Genomic DNA, 11436 nt, shown 5'->3' on the forward strand with positions numbered 1-11436 from the left:
TGACTATCCTGAGGTTGAAATGGGTGGAAAGGAGAGTGGTGAGATTATATAATTCTAGTGAGTAAACAGATACCATCTAAAATATCTAAAGCTGAGTAAATGGAGACAGATAAAATAATTTAACATACTGTAATTCATCACCTTTCAACTTGTTTCAACCAAATAAAATCAATTCATATAAATCGAGTAATCAACATGGCTTATGAATTTCTTAAAACTTTGGCTCGTGCCAAAATCATTTTTATACCCAGTTATTAGGGATGCCTTGATCGAGGGCTATCCCAACCAAGTCCGCCAAGGTTGTTAAAAGTTATGTACGCATAAATCATGTTTTTATTTTGATAACATAGCCGTTCCTTGGCGTTGGCCGAGTTCACCCTCACGTGGTGGTTTTGCATGAAGTGAAACTCTAAAGTTATACCTCAGGAGTTACCCTACTCGCCTCTCCAATCGAGGTAAAATATAACGAGATTTCGTGCCCCTCTAACAGGTTGGTCCACAGAAAACCCGGTCACTGCAGCAAGCTAAACACACCATACAATAAAATTTGCAATAGCATGACATGGCAATTATTTTATTTTATTTTATAGCCGTTCAAGGCAAATCAACAATTTATACATTTCCAACACATTTATCAAATCAACCATTCATGACAATATTGCCATAAGCCAATCAATTGGAATCATTAATTTACAACACATAAAAACAGTCTCCAATTACTCTATTTTCAAACCATCATTCAATTTTAAAACAATTTTATGAATCATTTCATTTAAACACATTTTGTTTATAAAACCTAAAAGTTTACCATTTAAACTCATTTTCCATAAAATTCACAAAAATGAATTAAAATTCACTTCAGATAATCAAGATGATGATAAGGTCACTCACTGTATCAAGAGTTTGAATTACTCCTATTCTCAATCCTCTGACACAATGTCTTTACCCTTGTTAGAGGGCTCACCACCTATACACAATAAACGACACATAATTCAATATATTGTGTCATACCATTATAAATCAATTTCAGGCTCTTTACTAATGCATGAAATGGGATGCAAATTGTTCGGATTATCGTCCAAACACGGTACTCTACAGAAATTCAATTGTGTATCTAAATAATACAGTATTGGCCTAATTCGATCTATCTCTCGATTAATTGGCCAATATGTCCAATTTAACACTAAATAATTTCATTTTTCTCCCAATACTCCAAATCATCAAACACAAGTCAAATAGCATAAAATCTAGCAAAATCATTTTCACATTTTCTTTTGGAAAATTCAGCCATGGTGGGTGCATCAACATTATGATTTTTCCTACTTGATTTTCTCACCATAATTCATCATTTCCTAACCAATTCACTTGAAATAAAATCAAAATCATCATCCACACTCTACATGGAAAATTTGGCCAATGATGGGTTATGGGAGAAAATGAATTTTTCTTTTTTGATTTTCATCCTACACATCACCAACTAACTAAAAACACTAAAATATCTTAAAATCTAACCAAAACAACCATCAAATCTTCTCTCTCTAAATTCGTTCAGCCATGAATCCTTCATGATATCTTGTGATTCAACCATGAAAAATGCAAAATAATGCATGGGAAAGGTAGATCACAAGTCAAAATCAAGAAATTTTACCTTTGATTACTTGATTACTTGAAATCCACCAATTTTTCTCTTGAATTTTCACCCTAAGGTTCTTGTTCTTTCTTTTCTTTCTTTGTTCTTCTTTGGCCAGCCACATGAATGAGAAATAGGCTGATTTTCTACTAATTTATAAGGAAATAATAAATGGATAAGAATTTGACACATGTCACCATTCCATTGGTCCATGTGTCATACTTAGCCATTAAGCAATCTCTCTCCACCACTTAAATTTCCTCAATTATCCATGATAATATTGGGTAAAATCCATGTGTTGGACAAATGTTGGGTGCTGTAAAATTACAATTTTGCCCTTGGATGACAAAATGACTATTTTACCCCTATGCTCGAAAAATATGCCGAAATTAAATTTTTTCACTTCTCAAACTCAAATTATGTTCTAAATAGTCAATCTTGATCAAAAACTTCTTCCAAAATTCCAATTTTAACCTCGGGTGGCAAAATGACCATTTTGCCCCTAGATCATGAAAATTCTAATTTGACTCCAAATTGGTCCTCGAACTCTAAATCACCATTTAAAGTCGTTCTGGGGTTTTAAAATTCTCAATTTCATCTTAAAATCTCTATTTGAACTAGTTTGAGGCTTAATTCAACTTAATTGTACCGTTTGGTATAATACCGTCCTATAACGATTTTTGAGGTACCCAAGTAAGCAAACATCCATTCTTATGTAAGAATGGCATAATAAACATATTGTAGAGTCGGGCTTGACACCATGTCAGCCATCAATGCACAATATACATGTATATCAACACAATGACATAGAACAAAAATCCATAACAACCACATGTTATATATAAAGACAATAATCAAAAGCTTGCTCCTAAGGTACCCATTTTTAAGAAAAGTTAAATAAACTCATTCAAAGGCATTGTACAAATACATTCACATTCCCAAAACAGTTTTGAAATGCAAGTTCACTCACCGGTATCTTGTTGAACCTTTAGTCGACTCTACTTCTCTAATTGTTCAAATGGGGCGATGGGGCTTCGTTGGAACCTATTATCACATTAGCATCACCATTAATTGAAGCCACATACTTACAAATTGTAAAAGCTTTCACTTAGCTAGCTTTCAAATTGCCACTTAAGTGGCCATCTATGTTCACCATCCTAATCACTCTAAAGTGAATGAACAACCCCAACTACCAAATCACCCCCAGGTCTAAACACTAATCATTTTCAACATTAAAACTCAATTCTAGTGTACTACTCACCTTGGTAGCTTTGTGCTTGAAATTCTTTCCAAAAACTTTCAAGCTAGTAATAAAACTTCCTCTTTCTCTCTCTAAAACACCTAACTAGTGAGACAGAGTATGGAAATAAGATTTTTTAAGGGTTTTAAAGAGAGAGTATGGAAGTGTACAAGGATTTATGAAAGAGTGCACCAAAAGCATGAAAAGTGGAGCTATTTTGAGGGAGGTTATGGAGGTTCATCTCAAGCTTCCATGGAGGTTGGAAGTAAAGTGAAAGAGAAAAAGGAAGAAGAAGAAGAAGCTGCTAAAAGAAAGAGATATTTATAGCCCATGCGTATCCACTCCACTTACATTACCAAAATGCCTCTCCATAAATAAGCTTGTTTTCCTCCAATCCTTTATGCAATCTTTTTACTCCTTTGACACTGAAATAAAGTCCATAATGGTCTAGAAATGCTCAAGTTTTTGAAAACTTAAAAATTTTGACCCGAGGTGAAAAATGACCATTTTGCCCCTACCGTGGAAATCATCACCATTTTTATTTCCTTCATCATTTTACCCATATTTTCATTATTCATTTATGCCTTAAGCCTACTTGGGCCTTAATATTGTTTAAAACTTACTTTTAGGGGCTTACTAAGGAAATGACGAAATTACCCCTAGCTTGTGTTATTGAGTCTATGCCTAGTTACGAGCCTATAAAGGTCGAGGTCTCACAAGATAAGCTTGGGCTATAAATATCTCTTTCTTCCAGTAGCTTCTTCTCCCAATTTCCAGCAGCTTCTTCTAACCTCCATGGAAGCTTGATATGAACATCCATAACCTCCCTCAAAATAACTCTACTTTTCATGCTTTTGGTGCACTCTTTCATAAATCCTTGTGCTCTTCCACTCTCTCTCTTTAAAACCCTTGAAAAATCCCACTTTCATACTTTTTCTCACTAGCTAGGTGTTTAGAGAGAGAAAGAGAGAACTCCCATAATAGCTTGGAAAATTTTTGGAAAGAATTTCAAAGTTACAAAGCTATCAAGGTAAGTAGTAAATTGGAGTTGAGTTTAAAGTGTTGAGAATATCTAGTAATTAGATTTGTGAGAGTTTATTTGTTGGGATTGTTATTCATTTAAGTGTGATTAGAGTATTGCAAACAATAGCTATTTAATGGTAGTTGGGAACTAGTTAAGAATGACTAGTAAAACCCAATTTAGAAAATAGTTTTGGAACAGTATTAATGCCAAGTTGGGGTAATGGTGATGTTGTTGTGCATGATAGGTCTCAACGAAGTCCCACAGCCTCAATTGGACCATTAGGGGAGTTAGAGTCGGCTAAAGGCTCAACAAAATACCGGTGAGTGAACTTGCATTTCAAAACTATTTTGGGAATGTGAATGTATTTGCACAATGCTTTTGAATGAGTTTATTCAACTTTTCTTAAAAATGGGTACCTTGGGAACAAGCTTTTGATTATTGTCTTTATATATGACATGTGGCTATTATGGATTCTTGGTCTATGTCGTTATGTTGATATACATATATGTTGTGCATTGATGGCTAACATTGTGTGATAATGATAACCGTGCGTGTGCACGATGTGGGGGGATGCACATGCCGGTGATGACGGTGTTGAAGGTGTTGGATGATGAAAGTGCCCATGTGCACGATGTGGGGGGATGTACACGATGGCACTAATTGTGCACAATGTGGGGGGATGCACACGATGACTCCGGCTATGTGCACGATGTGGGGAGATGCATATGAGCTGGATGAGATGATAGTTGTATTAGTATTTATCCATGTATGTATATGTATATATGTTTAGAGAATGAAAACTCATGAATATGGTTTATGGTTGAAATGCACATGAATTTGGCATGTTGGACTTTGGAAATCTTTATGTGTTTCATGTTGGTTTTATCATTTCAGCAAAATGGCCTTTTTCTTGAAAGAACGAAAATATTTCTTTGGTGCTCTGTTTCTCACTGCAGCGAGAATGATTTTCGCTGCAGCGAGAAACTCTCGGGTTTGGAGGGATAATATGGTCGGAATCTCATTGCAGCGAGAAACTTTCTGTTTTTTGGCATAAATTTCGCTACAGTGAGATTCATTCTCGCTGCAGCGAAAAACTTTCTGTTTTGTTCCTTATTTTGTTCAGTTCCTATCCTATTTTCCACTTCTTTGGTACCATAGTTAAGCATAGACTTCTAACATTAAGAAATTAATTAGTTAAGTTTGAAATGAGGAGGTGTGGTGAGAAACCCTCGTTCGGCTAATAACTTCAATCTTAACTTTGCTGTAGTGAAAATTCATTCTAGCTGTAGCGAGGACCTTTCGTTTATTTGACCTTATTCGTATGAATGCTATTAAAGTTTTCACTATCCAAATCCTTTGTTGAGCACCCTTTTCATAAAGTGATTTACTCATGTGGGGTTTACATGAGGGATTTTAATAAGAACTAAAACAAATTGCATTGTTTTGAAAAATGAATGCATCATGATTTTGTAAACACTCCTTATTGTTTGCTTGTTCCCTTCTTGTTCACTCACTGGGTTTATACTCACCATTTTCAACTTCATGTTTTCATATCAAGAGGTAACCGGTAACTAGGTCGAGGTGTTCTCGTAGACTTGTATCCTTCTTTTGGTAGGTATCAATGGCATTCCGTAGCTGCACCTTCGCTATAGTTGCTCCGCTAGAAGTCTAGAGTCCTTTTTGTTGAACACACGTGCCCTGATGTAAATTGTTAAGAAGTGTATATGTCTTAAGTAATAGATGTTTATATTGTTTAATGTTGCCACTATGTAATGGCACGGATGACATTATTCTGAATCATATAAATGTGAATATATGGTATCGATAGAAAAGTTTTGAAATACTCATTAGCAAGAATTACGAAATACAATGGCAAGAACAAATGATGAAATCGATGAATGGAGTCACATATATAGGCTTGCTTGGGCTTAGTGGGCTATGTCCATTGGGCCCATGTGCCGGTCATGGCCCGAAAATTGGATCGTGATAGGTATCTACTTTCTAACTTATCCACATTAGTCCCGCACCTTCTATATTGACCTATCAAGATTGCCTTGGCCAAGGACTTTTAATCAATATAAGCTAGGAGCAAATGAGATATGTCCCCTTCAAATCACTTGGGGTGATGAATCCTCTCTAGACTACTCATTCATCTTCGCATGCTTCATGCCACACCCAAAAGCACCCTGTTTAAGCATTTGGTCATCTCCAGACACGTAGAGGTGAAATCAAAGCATAACAGTTCACATACAAGATGACTTGGTATCACAAGTGTAAGGATTACTTACACTACTGACACATGAGAGTATTTCCATAGACACTTGAGTGAAATACCAAATGGAGCTCTCAAAACGAGTCATGTTCAGTGAACTTGTTCCTTAACAAGCACCCACATACTATCCCAAAGTATCTCACATACTTCAACTTATGAGATCAATTGCTTACTTCTAAAGTAAGGAAGTTTAGCATGTACTAGCCTTTGAGCATTATCAATGCCCTTATTCTTGACAATACAATGACCAAGAACATATTTAGGAACAAGGCTTTGATGCATAAGAATCTCATAATTATAACCTTTATAATTTCTTTGCAAGGCCATTTTGTTCCAAGGACTTTATCTACATAAGTCTCTCATAGCTCTTCATAAATAAAATCATGGATAAAGAAATACCTCATACATTAAATGAAATGTCCACAATGTATTTAACATGAAATATGTCTAATTAATATAGTGTTTTACAAGCATAAAATTGATTGGTTTGCAAGGCTTACACTAACAGTTTAATGGTTGTGCTTTAACTCAGTTCTTGGTAGAGGTTATGCTGGATCTTGCAAAAGGCATGTTGTCAAGGTTACGCCTGACCCTATTGAAAAGGCTAGCTGATAGTGGATTCAAACTCCTTTGTGCTATCAAAGGAGGCGATATAGGCATTGAAAGGTCGAAACTCTATAAAAATCCTGTTGAGTCTTTTTTACTTTTCTACTCTTTATTCATTAAGTTTATGCCATAATTTGTTGCTTCATTTTTCCATATTTAAACTCATTTTTGAAATAGAGGGATTTTTTACTTAACCACCAATTCACCCTCTTCTTAATAGTTTTGCTTTAAGCTTATCTTTTTAACACAGAAGGTGATAAAGGTAATGTGTGGCTATTAGATTTTTATGCCATTACTTGGTTTATTTTGAAGTTTCAAAAAGATATGATATTTAATGGAAAATCATGGGATATAAGTAATTTATTTGATCTCATTAAACTAAGGTTGGCTATATTGGCTAAAGCTAAGTGGCCACATATAAAAATTATGATTGAGGATTTGATTCGATTTCTTGAGAATCTTTTAGAGACAGTTTACATGTAGGAAAATGATTGAATGCCACTTGGGGTGTTCCTTTTTTGGGATGGTGGAAATTTAATGTAGATGGAGACCATTCGAGTACCTTTGGTAAAGTTAGTATTCAAGGCGTGCTTTAAAATAATTTAGGAGTGATCAAGGCTAAATTTTGAAAGGCAGTAGGGATGGTGGTTCTAATTCAGCATAATTACTGGTTATATAAGAGGCCTTCACTATAGTTGTGGAGTTTATGCATGATTGTCCATTGAATTTGTAGATTGAAAGTGACTCAGTTAATGTATTGTTGTGGTCCAATAATCATGGGGAGGCACCATAAAGTTATAGGCAGCTTATTATTTAGATGGAACAATTACAGGAAAAAATTAAATGCTAGAAAATTACTCATGTATTGAGGAAGGCAAATGGTGTGGTTGACACATTTTGAAAAACAAGGATTATGAGAAGGTCTAACTTGATTCAAATTGAAGAATAAGGTATTATTGTAAGCAAGAGGATTTCTATCTGCATTAAAGATATCTTGTTGCAATTAAAATAGAACTCTTGGTTACGATAAAGTCCCGAATTCTTCAAATTCTAGGAAATGGTTGTTATGTAGCAAAGACAGCTAATATTTGGGCTGTTGGGAGCTGAAATGGTGTTAAAAGTAGGACATTAGGAGTGGACATGGGGAAAGGGCTCAAACATGAGCAAATTACATGATTGTTTTTCAGACAAACATTAGTATTGTAGCAAACATGTGGCCTATGTGTCTTTTTGTGGACAAGTAGTGTGGATGTATAAGGAAACTATGTAGCCCAATTTTTGTTTTCTTTTACCTATGTCTGAATCGTTGTTTGTTCATGTGTGGACTACTGTTTGAATATTGGTCATTGAGCATTAAAGACTTAATGCTTTTTTGACTAAATATTCAAAAATGTTTTATCTTCATGGATATCCTTAAGTCTACCAAGAATAAGATTAGAATTTTTATTTATTTTATATATTTTCTATTATTGTAAACATAAAAGTCCATAGTTTTCTTACTATGGCACTAAGCAATACTATGGCATTAAGCAATAAATTGTGTAATTCTAAAATAAATACATTTAGCCTAAGATTATAAATTTGAATATTTGTTTTGCATTAAAATTAGAGTTTTTTTTACTTAATTGACTTGTTACATTAACTTTTAATCATTTACATTAGGATTTTAAATTTGCTTGTTTCACCTTTATAAGTTTTTAGGTCAATTCTTACAACTTTATGTGAAGGCTTTTCAATGGTAATTTTTAACTATAATTATTTTTATTCTTATTATTCTTTATTTTAAAATTAAAACTTTTATATCGTTAAATACTTTTAGCTTGAGAATATAAATTTAAATGTTTATTTTTTAATAAAAATAGATTTTTTTTACTTAGTTGACTTGTTGCGTTAACTTTCACACATTAATATTAGGATATTAAATTTGCTTGTTCCATCCTTATGAGTTTTTATTTCAATTCTTACAGTTTTACGTCAAGACATTTCAATGCAATCTTTTAACTATAATTATTTTATCCTTATTGTTCTTTGTTTTAAAAATTAAAATTTGTATATCATTAAATATTTTTAGCCTAAGAACATAAATTTAAATGTTTTTTATTAAAATTAGATTTTTTTTATTAATTGACATCTTATGTTAACTCTCACACATTTGCGTTAAGATTTTAAGTTTGCTTGTTCCACCTATATAAGTTTTTACGTCAATTCTTATAGCTTTATATAAAGGCTTTTTAATGATAACATTTAACTATAATTAATTTTTATCTGTCAAGCCCAGCTCTACAATATGTTTATTATGCCATTCTTACATAAGAATACATGTTTGCTTACTTGGGTACCTCAAAAATCGTTAAAGAACGACAATGTACCAAATGGTACAGTTGAGTTGAATTAAGCCTTGAACTAGACCAAATAGAGATTTTAAGATGAAATTGAGAATTTTAAAACCCCAGAATGACTTAAAATGGTGATTCGGAGTTCGATGACCGATTTGGAGTCAAATTGGAATTTTCATGATCTAGGGGCAAAATGGTCATTTTGCCACCCGAGAATAAAATTGGAATGTTGAAAGAAATTTTTGATCTAGATTGACTATTTAGAACATAATTTGAATTTGAGAATTGAAAAATTTTAATTTCGGTATTTTTTCGAGCATAGGGGTAAAATAGTCATTTTGCCACCTAGGGGCAAAATTGTAATTTTACACCACCCAACATTTGTCAGCACATGGATTTTACCCAATATTATCATGGATAATTGAAGAAATTTATATGGTCGAGAGAGATTGCTTAATGGGTAAGTATGACACATGGACCAATGGAATGGTGACATGTGTCAAATTTTCATCCATTTGTTATTTAGCTTAAAAATCAGCACAAAATCAGCCCATTTCTCTTCATATGGCCGGCCATAGCAAGAACAAAGGAAGAAAAGAAGAACAAAAACCCTAGGTGGAAAAATTCAAGGGAAAAGTGTGAAAATTCAAGGAAACAAGTGACAAAAGGTAAGATTTTTCAATTCTAGCTTGTGATCTACCTTTCCTATGCATTATTTTGCATTTTCGATGGTTGAATCACATGATTTCATGATGGGTATCTTGCTGGCTGAACACTTAGAGAGAGATTTTGATGCTTGATTTGGTTAGATTTTGAGATATTTTAGTGTTTTTAGTTAGTTAGTGATGTGTAGCATGAAAATCAAGCAAGAAAAATTCATGTTCTCCCATCACCCATCATTAGCCGAATTCTCCATGTGGAATATTGATGATGATTTTGATTTTATTTCAAGTAAATTGGTTAGGAAATGATGAATTATGGTGAGAAAATCAAGTAGAAAAAATCATAGTGTTGATGCACTCACCATGGCTGAAATTCCTAAGAGAAAATGTGAAGATGATTTTGCCATATTTCAAGTTATTTAATTTGTGTTTGATGATTTGGAGTATTGGGAGAAAAATGAAATTATTTAGAGTTGAATTAGACGTATTGGCCAATTAATCGAGTGATAGATCGAATTAGGCCAATACCGTTTAATTTAGGTACAGAATTGAATTTGTGTAGAACACCGTGTTTAGAGAATAATTCGAACAATTTACATCCCAATTCATGCATTAGTAAAGAGCCTGAAATAGATTTATAATGGTATGACACAATATATTGAATTATGTGTCATGTATGTCTAGGTGGTGAGCATTCTGACAAAAGTAAAGAGATAGTACCCAAGGATCAAGAATCGGAGTACTTGGAATTCGACTCCCGAAATAGTGAGTAACCTTACTATCATCTTAATTATCTAAAGTGGTTTTATCTGATTTTGTGATTTTATGGAAAATGAGTTTAAATGATAAATCTTTATTTTTATAAGCAAAATGGGATTAAATGAAAATGATTTTATAAAATTGTCTTGAAATTGAATGATGGTTTTGAAAATGGAGTAATTGGAGACTAATTGTTGTGTTATAAATCATGGTTTGAATTGAATGGCTTATGATAATATTTGTATGAATGGTTGAATTAGTATGTGTGTTGAAAATGTATGAACTGTTAATTTGCCTTTAGAGGCTGTAAAATAAAATAATTGCCTTGTCATGCTATTGCAAATTTTATTGTCTGGTGGGTTATAAATTAGTCGCTGCAGTGGACGAGTTCCGCGGACCAGCCTATTAGAGGGGCACGGTAACCCTATTATATTCATACCTCAGTATGAAAGGCGCAGATGGATAACTCTTGAGGTTAAAACTGTAGAGTTCACTTCATGCCAAACCACCACGTGAGGGTGAACTCAGCCAACGCCAAGGAACGACTATATTTTCAAAATGAAAACATGATTTATGCATACATAAATTTTTTTAACAGCCTTGGCGGTCTCGGTAGGGATAGCCCTCAGCCAAGGTATCCCTGATAACTGAGTATAAGAATGATTTTGGCATGAGCCAAAGTTTTAAGAAATTCATAAGCCATGTTGATTACTCGATTTATATGAATTGATTTTATTTGGTTGAAACAAGTTGAAAGGTGATGAATTACAATATGTTAAACTATTTTATCTGTCTCCATTTACTTAGCTTTAGATATTTTAGATAGTATTTGTTTACTCATTGGGATTATATAATCTCACCACTCTTCTTTCTAGCCATTTCAAGCTCAAAATAGGCTGTAGATAGC

General features: G+C 33.5%; 2 long non-coding RNA genes across 2 annotated transcripts; one reads left to right on the forward strand and one right to left on the reverse strand.

The window, feature by feature from the left end:
- On the reverse strand, positions 497 to 1686 carry LOC108660906. Its single transcript, XR_001926609.1, has 3 exons — positions 1649 to 1686; positions 892 to 967; positions 497 to 524 (listed from the first exon to the last, which is right to left on the reverse strand). It is a non-coding gene; the product is annotated as an uncharacterized LOC108660906 (long non-coding RNA).
- On the forward strand, positions 10499 to 11086 carry LOC108660859. The gene is made up of 2 exons (XR_001926555.1): positions 10499 to 10535; positions 10901 to 11086. It is a non-coding gene; the product is annotated as an uncharacterized LOC108660859 (long non-coding RNA).

Source organism: Theobroma cacao, chromosome 2 (genome assembly GCF_000208745.1).
Source record: "Theobroma cacao cultivar B97-61/B2 chromosome 2, Criollo_cocoa_genome_V2, whole genome shotgun sequence".
Classification (NCBI taxonomy): domain Eukaryota; kingdom Viridiplantae; phylum Streptophyta; class Magnoliopsida; order Malvales; family Malvaceae; genus Theobroma; species Theobroma cacao.